The sequence below is a fragment of the Kogia breviceps genome, chromosome 5, assembly GCF_026419965.1.
Source record: "Kogia breviceps isolate mKogBre1 chromosome 5, mKogBre1 haplotype 1, whole genome shotgun sequence".
In the NCBI taxonomy this organism is placed as follows: Eukaryota; Metazoa; Chordata; class Mammalia; order Artiodactyla; family Physeteridae; genus Kogia; species Kogia breviceps.
This window is the reverse complement of record NC_081314.1, coordinates 19,798,105-19,816,515: the sequence shown is the minus strand read 5'-3', so window position 1 is coordinate 19,816,515 and position 18,411 is coordinate 19,798,105.

The following is an 18,411-nucleotide window of genomic DNA, read 5'->3' as shown; positions in this document are numbered from 1 at the left end:
TAAACTTGTAGTTGGGACTTAATTAAACTCACGACCAATTTTTTTTTAGCAATAATATTTTACAGATAGTGTTGGGTACTTCGAATTGCATCACATCAGGAGGCTTATAATGTCTATTTGGCTCTATTTTTGTGATGTTAAGATTGACCAGTGAGTGAAATGATATGATGTCTGGGATTTACTTTAAAGTACCCACTTGTTTTAAAAAATTAATTACTAAGTTCATATATTGTCAGCCTGTGAATCCATCTATTATAAAGTTCCCCTTAGCCTTGCACCTATGATTTTAGTAGTTATTGATGATCATTAGTCAGTACAAATCTATGGTATTCTAACTCTATCATTCCTTGTATTGGTGAGCTACTGCTGCACAACAAATTATCCCAAAATTTAGTAGCTTGAAACAACAAACATGTATTATCTCATAGCTTCTGTGGGCAGCAATCTGAAACTGGCTTAGCTGGATGGCTCTGGTTCAGGGTCTCTCGTGTCATTGCAACCAATCTGCTGACTGGGGCTGCAGTCATTTGGGGCTGGACGATCTCCTTCAAACTCACTAACATGGTTATTGGGAGGGCTAAGTTCCTACTGGCTCTGAATAACTCAGTTCCTCACCTAGTGAGCTGCTTTCTTCATAGACTATTGGAATGTCTCACAATAAGGAGAGAGAGAGAGAGATAGAGAGAGAGAGAAAGAGAGAGAAAGGGAGACTGAGAGAACAAGATGGAAGCCAAAGTCTTTTCTGATCTAATCTCAGAAGTGACATGCCATCATTTCTACTATGTGCTGTTGGCCAAACAGACCAACCCTGATACAGTGTGGGAGGGGACTGCATAGGGTGTGAATACTGGGAGACGCGATCATTGGGGGCCATTGTGGAGGCTGGTTACCACATTCCTTTGCATGTATTAGCTGGAAATCTATGATGGAAAATTCTCCTTCATCAACTACTCAGTTACTCTAAAAGATAGTTTGTACGAAAGAGGCAAAATAAATTTTCTGCTCTTTCCTTTTCTTTACCAATGAGTTGGTTCCCTAGCATCCACTTATCTGCCTAATAAATTATTTTTAATAGCGTAATGAACTCATAACTTTAATATGCTTATTGTGTTTCAATCAAGTACACACATCGTTATTTTCTCATTTTTCGTTTTTATTTTTTGTTTGTTTATTTTTCATTTTCAGATTGTTCCATCTTTGGTTAGTAGGAATTCCTTCTTGTTAGCTGTTGTGGCCTTTTGGCACAAATCCAGTAGTCTCTGATAACTTCCTTGTTTTCTGGTACCACAAGACATTTCAGGCTTATCTTGTACATTTCCTGCGCCAGCAGTTTCTCCAAAGAGCTCAGGTTCCCTTTACTTTTTTGGTTTATTCTTCCATTTTTCCCTTTTTAAAAAAGTATCATATAATCAAATATATATGTATACACATGGCCATATTTCTCCTGCCTCTTTCTTAAAATAAATATGGCATACCGTTCCTTTACACACTGTTCTATATGTTGCCTTTTTCGCTTAACAATATATCACAGAGATCATTTTGTAGCAGAATATATTGATATTTCTGAATACATTTTACATATGCATTGTATTCCTTTGTGTGGCTATACCCAGTCCCCTACTGAGGGACATTTGTGTTGTTTCAGCAGCAGCATTTTCAAAGGAACAGTTGTGTGAAAAATATGATCAGAGGTTTAATTAATTTAACAAAGGTTAAGTATTCAAATGAATGTACATAACTCCAGGGTTTTATGTGATGTAAATTTTTCCATTTATTCTTGAAATGTAGGGGCAATAGGATCCCAAGTTGATCCTATTTTTCAGCTAGGGAAATTCAGGTGCAAAGGGAGTAAGTTCCTTTAGATATCCTGGATTTTATTTACCCCTATATCTCATAACTACTTTTACAATAAAATTTTTATTGGTGACTAGAGAGATATATTAGCATTCTCTATTATATTAGCAGTAAGCCATTTCTCCACCTTCAATTAAAACAAAAAAATCAAAGTGAGTTTTTATTCTTTGTAATGAACTCCTTGCCCCGACACACACTGCGTGGGCTCATCCCTACCCCATCTCCACTTTAAAAGATTTTGCTGGGGGCTTCAACTAAACAGCCTTCTCAATACAGAGACCTGAACATATGTGATGACATAAATCACAGTATTGGTCTGTGGCACAAACCCCCAAACCATTATCTGATATAAACAACTTGAGAAAAAAAGCCACACAAGTCCTAAAATAAAAGCACCTACCCTAACCCTCCATTCCCTCCACCAACTCTCAACCCTGTAGATGTTACACTTAGAAAAAAAAAAGCAAAGAAAAAAAAAGAAAAAAAAAACGAAGGATTTTAACAATTGGAGTTTATTCTATTCTTCTGAAGGGCCTCTGATAGAAAAGGCGTTGAACAGATGGGCCATTCCCAACACTTGTTCATTCATCAGAAACGCAAGGGAATGGAAGGAGAGGCTAAAGAAAACTCCTATTCCCAGGCCCATCCCCAGGGCTCACATTGACCAAGATACTTTTGGTCAACTTATTTATTTATTTATTTATTTATTTATTTATTTGGCTTAAGGGATAGTAGAAAGACTTACAACTCCTACTTGTTGGAAAAAGAAATGGTATAGCTCTAAAGTAAGTTTCATTTGGATGAAAGATTTCAATATTTTCTCAATAATCACTTTGTTGATTTTATCAAAAATGGATGTTGAACATTGTCAAATGCTTTTTCTGCCCCTATTGAGATTATCGTATGACTTTTATTCTTCATTCTGTTAATGTGGTCTATCACAAGATTGATTTGTGGATGTTGAATCATCCTTGCATCCCTGGAATAAATCCCACTTGATCATGGGGTATGGTACTTCTAATGGGTTGTTGAAATTGATTCGCTGATAGTTTGTTGATGATTTTTGCATCTATGTTCATCAGGGGTATTGGTCTTTTTTTGTGGCATCTTTGTCTGGTTTTGATAATGGGTAATGCTGGCCTCGTAAAATGTGTTTGGAAGACATTCTATTTTGGGGGAGAGTCTGAGAAGGATTGGTGTTAATTCTTCTTTGAATGTTTGGTAGAATTCACTAGTAAAGTCATATGGTCCAGACTTATATTTGTTGGGAGATTTTTGATTACTGATTCAACTCCTTACTAGTAACTGATCTGTTCAAATTTTCTATTTCCTTATGATTCAGTCTTGATAGGTTGTATGTGCTTAGGAATTTATCCATTTCTTCTAGGTTATTCAATTTGTCAGCATATAATTGTTCATTGTAGTCTCTTACGATCCTTTGTGTTTCTGTGGTATCAGTTGTAACAGCTCATCTTTCATTTCTGATTTTATTTATTTGAATTTTCTCTTTTTTTTTCTTGGTGAATCTTGTTAAAGATTTGTCAATTTTGTTTATCTTTTCAAAAAAACAGCTATTAATTTCACTGATATTTTTCCATTGTCTTTTTAAGTCTCTACTTCAATTATATCTGCTCTAATCTTTATTTTCTTCCTTTTACTAACTTTGGGCTTCATTTGTTCTTCTTTTTCCTGTTTCCTTATGATGTAAAGTTTAGTTGTTTATTTGAGACATTTCTTGTAAGGCGGGTTTAGTGGTGATGAACTCCTTTAACTTTTGCTTGTCTGGAAAACTCTTTATCTCTCCTTCAATTCTGATGAAAACTTTGGTGGGTAAATTATTCTTGGTTAGAAGTTTTCTCCTTTCAGCACTTTGAATATATTGTGTTTCTGGCCTGCAAAATCTGTGCTGAAAGATCTGCTGATAGTCTTATGGGGGTTCCCTTGTATAGAGCTAGTTGTTTTTTTTTTTTTTTGCTTCTTTTAAGATTCTCTCCTTGTCTTTAACTTTTGACATTTTAATTATGTGTCTTGGTGTGGGTCTCTTTGGTAGCAGCTTTTCTGGAACTCTCAGGGCTTCCTGGATCTGAATGTCTGCTTCCTTCCCCAAGTTAGGGAAGCTTTCAGCCATTACATTTTCTTTTCTTTTTTTTTTTTTTTTAAGATTTATTTATTATTTATTTATTTAATTTATTTTTGGCTGTGAAGGGTCTTAGTTGCAGCACGCAGGATCTTCTTTGAGGCATGCAGGATCTTTCGTAGTGGTGCGTAGGTTTCTCTCTAGTTGTGGCGTGCGGATTTTCTCTTCTTTAGTTGTGGCACATGGGTTTCAGAGTGCGTGGGCTCTGTAGTTTGTGGCATGCAGCCTCTCAAGTTGAGGCGCGCGAGCTCAGTGGTTGTGGTGCGTGGGCTTTTTTGCTCCGCAGCATGTGGGATCTTAGTTCCCTGACCAGGGATCGAACCCACATCCCCTGCATTGTAAGGTGGATTATTTACCACTGGACCACCAGGGAAGTCCCCAGCCATTACATTTTCAAGTAAGATTTCTGCCCCTTTCTCTCTTCTCCTTCTGGGAGCCCTATAAAGTAAATGTTAGTCTGTTTGATGTTGTTCCATAAATTCCTTAAGCCATCTTCACAGTTTTTCATTCTTTTTTCTTTCTGCTTCTCTGATTGGGTAAATTCCATTGCCTTGTCCCTGAGTTGACTGATCTTTTCTTCTGCTTCATCTAGTCTGCTGTTGAACCCCTCTAGTGTATTTTTCAGTTCTGTTATTGCATTCTTCAGCTCTCTGACTTCTATTTGGTACTTTCTTATATTTTTTCATCTCTTTGATGAAGTTCTCACTGTGTTCATCCATTCTTATCCCCAGTTCAGTGAGCATCTTTATGACCATTACTTTGAACTTTTTATCAGGTAAATTACTGATCTCCATTTCATTAAGATTTTTTCTGAGGTTTATCTTGTTCTTTCATTTGGAACACATTCCTCTCTTCATTTTGCTTGACTCTCTGTTGGTTTCTGTACAGTAGATGAAACAACCACTTCTTCCAGTCTTGAAGGAGTGGCCTTGTGTAGGAGATGAACCTTGTTATTACAAGGTTATACCTTGTTATAACCCTACCTCAGCTCCTGGTTTTCTCTTAAACCTCTGTGCTTGTCCAGGCAGCCTATTATATTTTTAGTAGCTCCCAGTAGTTGAAGATGTGCCAAGACCTGCCGCCGTCCCAGAGTGGAGGATCTCAGCACCTAGATTGAATCTCACTGGAAGCTAACCCTCAGACAGCAGCTTTTATGCAAATATATATAGTTCTGAGGGGCTGACACCAGACATGTGTAAAGCTTCCCTCCAGGAGACATAATAAAGGCTCTATAGGACAAGCTCACAGCTAATATCATACTCAACAGTAAAAATTGAAAATTTTTCCCCAAAGGTCAAGCACAAGAAAAGGATGTCCACTCTTGCCACTTTTATTCAAGACAGTGTTGGCAGTCCTAGACAGAACAATTAGGCAAGAAAAAGAAATAAAATAATCCAAATTGGAAAGGAAGAAGTAAAACTCCCTATTTGCAGATTACATTATTCTATATGTAGAAAACCCTACTCTATCAAAAATCTTTTAGAAATAATAAACAAGTTCAGTAATGTTTCAGGATATAAAATCAACACACAAAAATCTGTCATGTTTCTTAACGCTAACAACAAACTATCAGAAAGCGAAATTAAGAAAACAATCCCATTTGAAACTGCATTGAAAAGAATAAAATACTAGTCAATAAATTTAACCAAGGAGCTGAGAGATCCATATATTGAAAACCACAAGACATTAATGAAAGAAGTTGAAGAAAACACAAATAAATGGAAAGATATTCCATACTTATGGATTGGAAGAATTGATATTTTTATAGTTCAGTTTGCTTAAAACTTAGGACAGAATTATCTCTAATCCTTCAAACCAATGAGAATCTAATGCCTGATGCCTTGGGTTTAGAATTAAACAACCCAAATAAGTTTCCTTACCTTTCAGAGAAGGTTTTTATCCCCTCTAAGCCTAGTTAAAAATAAATGGAGAAGACAAAACAATAATTCAAAAATATATATGCACCCCCAAGTTCATTGCAGCTTTATTTACAATAGTCAAGATATGGAAACAACCTAAGTGAATGGATAAAGAAGCTGTGGAATATATTTATATATTATATATAGATATATATAATGGAATATTATTAAGCCATAAAAAGAATGAAATTTTGCCATATGCAGCAACAGGAATGGCCCTGAGGGTATTATGCTAAGTGAAATAAGTCAGAGAAAGACAAATATACATAAGATCTCTCTTATATGTGGAATCTAAAACAAAACAAAACAAAAACCAAGCCCATAGAAAAGATTGGTGGTTGCAAGATGCAACGGATAGGGGTGTGGAGGGGTAGGAGAAATGAGGGAACTGTGTTTTTTAAGTTTAAATAAATTGAATAAAAAAATTAAGAAGCAATCCATGTTCAAACAATTGAGTCTTCTTTAAGTGCACGCCCAGGGGGGAAAAAAGATTTAAATATTAAAAAACCAAATCATAGAAGACAAAGTAGAAGAAAATAAAATCACATAAATAATTATCAAGTTTCTGGCTAGGAAATACTTTTGTAAGCTTTTTTTTTTTTTTTTCACAACTCACACACACACACACACACACACACACACACACACTGTATTTTATTTTTACAAGAGATAAATAAACTGACACCAAGCATTGTAAATGGATGACCACAACAAAAGCAACAATGATTGCAATTACCAAACACTCATGCTATGTCATAATATTGACATTCAGTCCAGTAATCCTCCACTGTAACAGCTTCTTTACTTTGCAGTGAAAATTGATTTGTATATTTTTTGCCTCTGAGTCCTTGTGGGATTTTTTTTTTATTCAAACAGAAAGTCACAAAAATTATAATCATCCTCATCAGTTCACTCAGTCCCATGTAATTAATTTTTTTATCTTGATCTTTTGTTAGCCCTTTTATGAATTCATCAGTTTTCTATTAGAGTTCTGAAAATGCTTATTCATTCAGTTCAGCAGTATAGTCAGTTACCAGAAACCTGTACTTGTCAGAGTCTTTTCCATGAATTCCTTGAAGATGAAACTCTTTTATAGGAACATTTTTGCGAAAGCATCAGAGTACACCCAGAACTGTCTGTAAATGACAAAAGACTTAAAAATGACCACGGTTAAAAATTTGATGAAAGTTCATAATAATACAATTGACAAGAAAATTTAGTTATTTCTGAGATATACATTTTAAAGTAATAACTAGGGGCTTCCCTGGTGGCGCAGTGGTTGAGAGTCCTCCTGCCGATGCAGGGGACATGGGTTCGTGGCCCAGTCCAGGAAGATCCCACATGCCGCAGAGTGGCTGGGCCCGTGAGACATGGCCCCTGAGCCTGCGCGTCCGGAGCCTGTGCGTCCGGAGCCTGTGGTCTACAACGGGAGAGGGCACAACAGTGAGAGGCCCGCGTACCGCAAAAAAAACACCAGAAAAACAAAAAAAACCACACAAAGTAATAACTAGAATTATAACATAACATTATACCAGAACATATAAGACTTTTAGAAATTTCATGTAATATCTGAAACATTAATATTAATATATTTCCATACAAATAACCCAAAGAAAGTTTAGTATTAGTTGTTTTTTTTGTTTGTTTGTTTGTTTTATACTGCAGGTTCTTATCAGTCATCAGTTTTAACTTTTGTGAGCTTTGAAGTGAAAACAAAAAAGAAGAAACCACAATGAAAAATACTGACAAATTTGAATAAATAAAAATTTAAAACTTCTGCACTACAAAGAAAGTAAAATAACCAAAATTAAAAAGCAAAAAGACCAGAACAGGGGCAGTGGCGTGAGGCTCTAAGATATAATTACCACAGCTAGAAGACTAACATCTTTGTTATGCAAAGAACTCATAAAAATTGGTTTAAGAAATTAAGGCTTGAATAAAGAAATCAACACCTGCAGTGAAAAATCACACAAGTATAAACACTGCTATGAATAAAGATGGCAAAAATTTAAAATCTGTGGTATTCACAGAAATACAAATTAAAACAAGGGAAAAGTATGGCTTTTTTCCAGCACAGTGACAATATTTATAACAATGATAATTCCTAATCCGGGTGACAGTGCAAGAAACTGGTATTATCATAGATAGTGCTTATCACCACACAAATCTCAGAAAACAATTTGTCAACTTGAACCAAGAGCCACAAAAAATATTTTAATACTTTGACCCAGCTATCCCACATCTGGGAATTTATCCTAGGGAAATAATCTAACAAAGAAAGAAGCTCATCTTGGTGAAGTCCATTGAGTGTTACTGGCTTCTCAGCGGCTACTGGATGACCTGAGCCTGAGTCTACAGTGGTCCTGGTGGGTGGCATTAGGGGACACCCCTTTCCACAAGTGTGTGTTTTCATCCGTTGATGTACATGGCAGCTTTGGGATTTTGGTTGAAGAATGAGTAAGAGGTTCCTAGGGATGATAAAGATGAGGACCATGGGGGACAAGAAGGTTTGAGTCTCTGCCACCCTTGAATTGGCTGCCTTGCTGGTTTTGATGCTTTGTGGGAGAAACAGAAGGAAAAGAATGAACAAAGGACTATGTGAGACCCTAACATCCAAACAGTGTAGTTTCAGGGCCTACATGGTCAAGTGCCATACGGAACAGAGAGAGAAGCATTCTCCTATCCCCTCTACTCTGTCAAGGCTCAGAGTTCTCAGCAGTGCTCCGAAAGGTTCCTGGAAGCACAGGTGGTGTGGGCAGAGGACAAGAGCATGAATGGAGTATGTGAGGGTGGGGACTGCATCTGTCTGATTTTCTGCTGTATCCCCATGTGTGTCAGGCACAGTGCCTCACCTCCAGCATGCACTCAATGTATATTTCTGAGTGAGTAGAAGAACTTAAGTGGTCTTCACTCACCAGTGGATCTGGGAAACAGGGCTGATCTGGGTGAGTGGGGATGAGAGCTGAGGCTCTGCCTGAGTGGGTGGTGGCCTACGTCTGCAAGATGGCAGTCTTAATGCCAGTGTGGTCCCACCTATAAACATAATGAAACTGGGGAGCTCTGATTCTATTTATAATATTGAAAAATTGCAAACAATCTAAATGTCTAACTATAAATGACGGAATGTGCAATTAATGAAAAGTCATGCAAACACAAAGTTGAAAAGATGGCTCACAGGTACTTTCAGTTTCCTTCCTAGACACATGGAAGACTGCATTGTCGAGGCCTCCTCCTCACACCCTGCCTTGCCTTAAGATACAGCTTCGTGGCTAGGAAGTGATACTTGTTCTGCTGGGCTAGAGCATCTAAGATGCCACACACAATTCTTCATTACAGTCGAGAAGAGGACCATGTGTTCAAATGGAGGGGCCATAAGGTTTAATTAGCTTCCATCTCTAAGTCATCCCACGGAAGATCACTGCACGAGAGTCACTCGGGTCCACAGAGGACATTGGGGAAATAAGGAATAAGATTTTATTATTTTAAGCCTCTGAGATTTGGGGGTTGATACTGGAGCACAAGCTATTCTAAACCTAAGGGGCAACATAGAAAAAGTCTCAAAACACAGTATTTCGAGAATGCAAACTTACTTTTAACTATGAACAAGGCAAGACGTTTGGGTTACCATCATGAGGTTGTGAGTGTTTCTTTGCATTTTTTTTCTTCTTTACTCCTAAACTTTAAAAAATTATTCTCTATTCTCTTTATAACTAAAAATAAAATAGGGCTTCCCTGGTGGCACAGTGGTTGAGAGTCCGCCTGCCGATGCGGGGGACGCGGGTTCGTGCCCCGGTCCGGGAAGATCCCACATGCCGCGGAGCGGCTGGGCCCGTGAGCCATGGCCGCTGAGCCTGCGCGTCCGGAGCCTGTGCTCCGCAACGGGAGAGGCCGCAACAGTGAGAGGCCCGCGTACCACAAAATTATAAAATAAATATATATATATAATAAATAAAATAGTGTGAGAGAAGGAGGAAGAGAGGGCAAAAAGAAGAGGAACTGGGAAGTCCCCGCCCTCCAGCTCCTTCTGTTCTCTCTGAGCCTGAGGGTCCCACAGGCTTCCTGTCAACCCATTCAACAGTTCTGAACAGACACCTTTTATCAAATGACAGCTGTGTGCTGAGAACCATCTAGGTTCACTTTACATTATGTCCACACAAGAGTCTATAAAGGGGATGCTCTAACCACCATTGTACAACTGTGGAGATCATGATTCACGAAGGTTGTCACTTGTTCAAGTTTATGGAGCAGGTTAGTGGCAGAGCCAGGATTCAAACCCAGGGCAACCTTCCTTGTAACCAGCCTGTTCAGCTCTACAACTTAACTCTCTGGGCTACATGGAAAGAGTGTGGTTTCTGGAAAGTTCCCTCATCTTTCTGCTTTGAAAGTCCATTACACTTTTGTTCCCCACCATCCACATGATAACATGCTTTCTGTTTCCTGAACAGAGCTAAATTTTACCTAATTTTTGAATCGTAACCTGTTTATGAATAACAGGGAGCAGCAGTGATGGTTTCCCATGCATGGGGTGTGGCTGAAGAGACCATAGAGATGGGACCAATTGTGTTCTTCCCTCCCCACTGGCCAGTCCTTCAAAGGACAATTATGATGTGATGATGAGCCCTGGACCAGGTAGAGGCAAACAGAGCTGCTCAAGTCCCAATTATGCCTCTATGAGCACCTGACCTTAGGCAATGCTCTTAACCTTTCTGAGCCTCTGATTTCTCTTCAGTGAAAAGGTACTAATTTCTGCCTTTTCGTGAAGCCCACATGGAAGGGAAAGCTCTTTGAAAAGTGTCAGTGCTGGAAAAATGAAAATTAATATTATTATTTTCCACAGCAGATATGGAATCAGGAAATGGAGCCTGCATTACCCAGAAAATCATCTTATTTTCTCACTGCCATCTGGCCTGGTTCAAGTGCTTAGAGCTGGCTCACATTTGATCTCTTCCTCTTGACTGGCCAGGGCTCATCTGAGTTCCCTGAGCTCTGGGAGGTGAAGTGAGTGAGTAGAAGAACATCTGTGTCCGAACAGGCTTCTCGCCCACTTTGCCTCTCCTCCTCTTCCCCAAGAGGTTGCCTAGGAAGAGATACCTACTTCTTACCAAATATCTCTAGGCTCGCCCACATTTCCTAGACCCCTGCTATTATGTGGAGCCATGTGACCAATTCTGGACAAAGGGCTGTGAGTGGATGTGCTGGCCCTCACTCCTGGACTGACGCATTTAAGAACCAGGGTGGGTTCCTCCATCTCTATTTCCCTGCTCTGGACAGGGTGACCAGATGACCCTGCTCTGGACAGGGTGACCAGATGACCCAGCTACAATTCAAAAGAACCTCCATCAGTCTGGCTTCCTGAGACTTGGTACTGCAGAACCCCTGCCAATTCACTTTGGACATGTATCATATGTGAGGAGTAAATTTCTATCTTATAGGACTGAGATTTTGAGCCTGTTTGCTACCAGACTGAAGGCTGTCCTCTCCTAGCTAATACAGACCAGAGAACCAGTGATTCTCTGCAGGGAACCTGAGCCTGGGAAAGGGCACAAGGAAGATGTGCAGTGGCATCTGCTCTTGGCTGTCAGAGCCCCCAGATCACTCTCTTTCACACTAGACATAAAGAAAATAAAGTCAATTTTTAGAAATATTACCCATTCATTAAAAAATATTAAAAACATAAGTGGCAAAAAGAGATTGGGAAAGAGGGAAGGAGGGGGAAAGGGATAGAGAAAGAAAAAGACAGAGAGAAAGGAAGGGGGGTGAGCTGAGCCAATCAGGTTACCCCAGTCTTGTGATGGTGCCCCCAAGAAGTCCTGGTGAGGCATGGAAATGTGGCCAAAGGGGGCCTTGAGTAAGATAAGTAAGTGGAGAAAGATTAGAGCAATCCCGCCAAGAAAGGAAAACACAGCAAAACCCCCTTGTTTTTGGACTTTCCTGGCTGTGCTTCTTGTCCTTGGGTTTCATCATTGGTTCAACAAGCATTTATTGAGTGTCTACTATGTGCCAAGCAGGGTTCTGGGGCTGGATGCTCAGCTTGAACAAACCGTAGTACCTGCTCTCATGAACTATGCTTTTTAGTGGGGAGAGAGAGAGCCAGCCAACACATATGTGTACTGTGGTGTGTTAGGAGCTGACACATCACCATGCAATGGAGAGAAAGCAGGGAGATGACAGAAGGTAGGGTGGCTCCAGTGTTTGTTTAAAGGATGGTCAGAGAAGACATCACTGAGAAAGCAAAGCCCTAAAGAAGGAGAAGGAGCTAGCAATGCGGCTACCTGGGAGAAGTGCGAGGCGCAACAGGGAAGCCAGGGTCTCTGGGCTGGGTGGCCAAGGAAGGGAGTGGTAGGGGATGATGTACAAGAAGTACTGGGGAAGGCAGATCATGGTAAAGACTTTGCTCAGAGATGGGAAACTCTTGGTGAATTTTGAGCAGAGGGATAATATGAGCTAATTTACATTTTAGAAGGCTGACTCTGGTTGCTACATGGTTAGGGTTGCCAGATTTAGCAAATAAAACTTCATGATGGGGCTTCCCTGGTGGCACAGTGGTTGAGAGTCCACCTGCCGATGCAGGGGACACAGGTCCGTGCCCCGGTCCGGGAAGATCCCACATGCCACGGAGAGGCTGGGCCCGTGAGCCATGGCCGCTGAGCCTGCGCGTCCGGAGCCTGTGCTCCGCAACGGGAGAGGCCACAACAGTGAGAGGCATGCGTACCGCAAAAAAAAAAACCCAAAACTTCATGATGTCCAGTTAAATTTGCATTTCAGATTAATGAATATTTTTCTTAGTTGAAGTGTATCCCAGATAATATTTGTGACATATTTAGACTAAAAAATTATTTTTTGTTTATCCAAAATGCAAATTTAACTCAGTGTCCTGAATTTTATCTGGCAACCCTGTACATGGAGAAAGCTTTAGGGCACGGAGGTAAAAGCAGGAAGATCAGCTAGGGTGTTGCAAGAAACCAGGTGAGAGATGCGGATGGTTCAGACTGGGGAGGTGGTAGGTCCGGGGAGAAAAGTAGCTGGTTGGATTCTGGGTCTGTGACATCCCCTGTATATGCTCTCTCTCTCAGACCTTTTTTGTGAGCTACTTTGATTCATTTTGCAACAAAAATAGAGGAAAAGGGGTGGTGGTCATTGGGAGGATATGGGGGCCGTTTGGCATAGGGGAAGGATGTGGGTTTTACCACAAGTTTCATATAGTTTTAGAGAAACCATGAGAATAGAATTAGTTACTCGAAGGTGGAAAGGAGCCAAAGGCCTGGTGACAGCCTTGAAAGAACTCTGTCTCTCTGTGCTCGGGGGCATGTGATACGCTCCTGGAGTGTGGGGAAGACACTTTGTCTATGATACCTCCTTTTTTGTTCCTTCCCCTTAGCTTGGTGTCAGCAGGCATCTCCTGGTTGGGGGAATGTTACCTTGTCACTGGATCATTGTATTCAGATCTTTTGTTCTGAGCCAATATGCTGAGGATATTCTTAGAGGACAGGGGCAATGCTTTACAGGTGGTAGGAGCTGGAGGGGGGTGGGAAGAGAGCCCCCGTGATGTGTCCTAAGGTGTGTTACTCACAGCAAGCCAGATCCAGACATTATCACCCCCTCTCACGGCGAGGAACTGGCACAGAAAGGTATGGCGACCTCCTCAGGGTCACTCTGCGGGGCTTCCTGACTTCCCATCGTCATCATGTGTCTAGTTCAACAGAAATCACTTTGGTGCTAATGAACTGAGTGAGAGTCTGACAAGAGAGAAGACAGCTGTACAGTTTTCATTCCACTAAGCGTTTACGACCAAGTATTTGGTCAAAAGAGAGCCACAAAAACATAATTCTTACCAGCTGCCTTCCCTCCTTGCCTGCCTCCTGCCTCATTCCTTCAACGGTTCAACACGAGTGTATTGAACAGCTTCTATGTGCCAGGTTCTATGCGAGGCCCCGACGGCGATACATTGGTTGAGCAGGTAGAGGTTTGAAGGAAGAGGATAGTTAATCAGGCCAAGGGTGAGGGATGGGGATGGTGTCCCATGAGGAAAGCTCGTGCACATGCTATGTGGCAGGAGGGAGTGTGGATGATACCGGGGGTGAAAGAAGGCTGGAGGGGAGACTTGCAGATGACAGGGTGCTGTGTGAGAGTGTCTGTCAGGTCATGGTTAAGGACTTTAATTTTTATCCCAAGAGCCAGGAGATGCCACGGAAGTATGGCATGGAAGTACTTTAAGCAGGACTGCAACATTTTGAAAAGATAAAACCCAAATGTCTATCACTAGAGGACTAGGTAGATCAATTAGGAAACACCCATATGGGGAATCACCTGTTCAGAAGAATGAAAAAAATAATCCCAATGTGCCCACAAAACCCAGCTACCATGCCACTTGGTTACATGGGCCCGTTGAGCAAGCACTGGAGTGGCTGAGAAAAGAGGCTGATGGATCTCCATAGCACGTTTTGTTCACCTGATTGAAAAAAAAAAAAAAAAAGAATGAATAAAGAATGAATGCAAACTAATAGCATGATTTCTATGAATGTTGGTAAATATATTCATATGGTACAGAACAGTACATATTGTATTCTCTCATTTGTGTAGGAAGCACATATATAGAAACAGTTGATTCTTGTTATTCTTGGTAGTTATGTTCTACAAAGTTGCCACAAACACTGAATTAGCAGATATTGAACTATTGTTCCCAGGGGAAATACAGGGTTAGGTTCCTGCAAGCTCCAGTCACAATATTTTCATCAACAGACCAACACATACATAACTTTATTGTTGCTGTTTAAAGACATCTTATTTAATATGTATTGCTGATTCATTAACACTGAGCTCATAGCCAACAGCATTGGAACTCGTACCTGAATGAAACTCATCCAGCACATGTATCTTCTCCGTAAGGCACATCAAAGTCTTCTTGTGTGCTTAGGAACCCTAGACAGCACTTCAACACTATGACTGGAGGCAAAATTTTAAGCAGCACAATTATTAACAAAAAGCATGAAAATTCAAAAAACATGGCACTAAACAGACTGCAAAGAGGACACTTGTTTACAGGCTGAGAGCTGAAGCAGGGAGGGAGGGGGCCGCCTTGTTTGACCTCAGCTTGGAATGTGCATGTTGGATGACTCAGATTTGTCCCTGCTCTGCACATGCCTGTGAATGGCTGTGCAAGTGCCTGGAGTGTTGATTTGGGGCTCCAAATAAAGGTTAGTGAGTAGATGAATTTGCAAATACTTGAACCCATGAATACGAACATCAAATGTTTAGGAGAAATAACCTCAAACTTAGACATAAGTTGCAAAAATAAAAATACTACAAAAATGTTCATCAACACTTAGATTCACGTATTGTTAACATTTACCCCATTTTCTTTATCATGTGTGTCCTCCCTCCCCTCCTCCTGAAACATATGAGGGTAAGTTGTATATCATGGTCCCTTTACCCCTAAATATGTCAGTGTTTATGTCCTAAAAAAGGGATTCTCTTACATAACTGCAGTAAACTTACCAACTTTGGTAAATTTAATATGGATACAGTGCTTTTATCTAATCTACGATTCTCCTTAATTCTGGAACACGTCCACAGTCTTTCTTTGTGTTTTGTGATTTTGATGCTTTGTAACTGCCACTTTAAAAAATAGAATATTCCTCAGTTGTCTGATGCTTCCTCATAGTTAGATGCAGGTTGTGGATTCTCCTCCCCTGGAATGCTGCACAGGTGATGATGGACAATAATATTTGTGCTACAACACATGGACTATCTATGGAAGGAAGCTAAAGAAACTGGTGACAGGGATTGTCTTTGGAGAAGACAACGGGGAGCCTGGAGGAGAGAAGCGGGAAGGAGAGTGACTTCCCACTATGTGTCCTTATATACCTTTTGAATTGTGTAGTAGGTATACCTAGAACCTATTCACAAATTACATTTTTAAAAAATTCTATAAGGTCGGTGGGTCTGGTATGATTGCCCCATTTTGCATATGGAGAAACAGGCTCAAAGAGGGTAAGGGAGCAGCCAGAAGGCCCCAAGGCAAGTGCCACGCCTGCTGCCACTCAAACTGCTCCTCTGACACTCTGTGGCCAGGTTGCAATGAGTGCCCAGAGGGGACAGTGAGGGCAGGGTGTTAAGGGAGCCTTCTTGGGGGAGATACCTGAGCTGAGTGCAGAAAGGTGAGAAGTTATCCAGATGACCTGGGGTTACAGGACTAGGGGTGGACTGAGGGAAGAGGAGCAGGCAGGAGGGTATTTCAGACAGAAAGTGCCTTGGATCCAGGGCAGCTGGCTTGCAAAAGTACATACGCCATTCCGGCCTGCAAGGAAGATGAGGGTCTTACTTAGCAGTTCCACCCTACCATGCAGGGGGGAAGCCTGGGCTTGCCTCTAACACTACACCCGGCTCTCCATGTGGAATGGTCTCCCTTTGGTCTGAGTAGTCAGTCTATTTGGAGTTGAACTCCCTCATGTGGCTGGTTTCCATAGTCTCTTGGAAAACTCACTGTCCTGAGCTCTGTGCCTCGCCCTTCCTCTCCTCAAGATGCTCTCTGGGTATCTGGGTAAATGAGGACCCTTACTGTATCCACTGAAGTTTAGGGGGGCCCTCAACACACCAGGTCCTCTGGACCTCTGCTACTCTCTTTAAGAAAAGGGACATCAGCTCCTAGCTGCTGACACGAGCATTGCGACTGGGCCCATATGACATCCTGGGCTAACGTGCTGCCATGGCCAGCTACATAATTTGCAGGACCCAGTGCCCCCTTGTTCAAAAAGCAGAAAAAAAAAAAAGTACTACTACAGGTACTAAAATATTAAGTTTCTCCTTTCCTCTGCAGTCTCTCTCTTGATTTATCATGGTGTTTTTTATTTGCTGTTTAATGTCATTTTTAAGTAAAGAAAAATTAAAATGTTATACTCTTACTATGAATTTTACCATTCATCTTTAAATTGTACAATGCCAGTTTCAAATAAAAAATAAAAAACTTAAGAGCATTTAACTCATGTAAAAAATCACAGAAATTATGCAATTTATATTTCATAGATCATGCATGCATTTGTATCTTACTCATACCAAACAGCAGAAATGCTGCATAAAACCAACATTTTAATTTTACATCTTGGTATGCTCACATGGTACCAACATTGTCTACCTTCACCTCACTGATGATTAAAGGACTGAACATCACAGGAACTCTGGGTTACCCTATCATTTATCTGTCATCATTTTCAAAGTCAGTGATTGACAGGGAAGTAAGTGGATAGAGGAAAGTAACACAAGTAAGAAAGGATACAGTGGGTTCCTTGGTTGTTTGTGTTTCCTAAAATGCCACTACCTTCTTTCTGTATTTGAAGCAAGTTCTGATTCCCGTGGAAAGCGTAGCCTCTCAGGGCTGTGGACTCCCACTTAGTCATGGATTATAACATGCTTACCTGTACTCACTTTGAATCTTGATAAAAGCCCACACGTGGTGAGTCCACTGAAATTCTGTGCTCCTGGCACACGTGGAAATGGAAGGCACACATACTACACATCAACCATTGTCCTACTGGACTTCACTCACAAAGCCCAAGTTCAAAGATAGAGTTAATTACAAATTCAAAACAGGAATCCAGAGCATTAAATTAATGCCTGCATGGAGGCCCTTTGATCGGAGTACAAGGTAAGCGAGTCAGGGAAGCTGCATGCCAGGCCTTACCTATGTTGCGTGAGAATGAGGGCTGCAAGGAGAGATGACACACAGGCACTTTGCATGGATCTCCTCTGCTCGTGGACATGCTCTGTTGTCCCATCAGACTTCTTTCACAAAACACAAGTTCAAAGATAACATTACTGAGATTTCAAGACGGTGACAGTTCACCATGAAACTGAGCTGAGCCCCAGGTGACTGCACAGGTCACATGTTCACAGAGCTGAGGGTAAGGAGGGCTGCCCCCTTCTACTCTCCTCCTCCTGCCTGCTGGATGTGCGGGGTATAATGGCGGAGCTTCAGCAGCCACCTTAGGCCATGTGGATGAGAGCTGTGCCTAGGAATGGCGGAGAGGAAAGATCAGGCAGATACCTTTCTGTCCCTTCCCCTGGGACATAGGAACTTCTGGATCCCCTTCAAGCTACTTGGAGGCCATGGGGAGCCAGAGGTGGGACCTCTAGCTCAAATATCCAGCTACCCAGCTGCCTCCAGCTGTGAGTGCTGAGCCATTTTCTGGGCCATATCTGAAGTGCCCTCCCAGGGGGTTTATCTCAGACAAGGGCTTGGCAAACTGCATGGCCCAGGGGCTGGCCACTTAACTGTAAATAAAAGTTTTATGGGAACACAGCCATGCTCATTCATTTAGATATTGTCTATGGCTGCTTTTGAGCTGTAACAGCAGGGTTGAATAATTTTGAAATAATTCTATTTATTTGAACCTTTAAGGAAAAGTTTGCTGACTCATACCTTAGACGATTTCACTAAGAATGCCACTAGTTCCCCCATGACCCATCCAACACTGCGGCCTTCACCACCTGCTTTCACCACCTTCA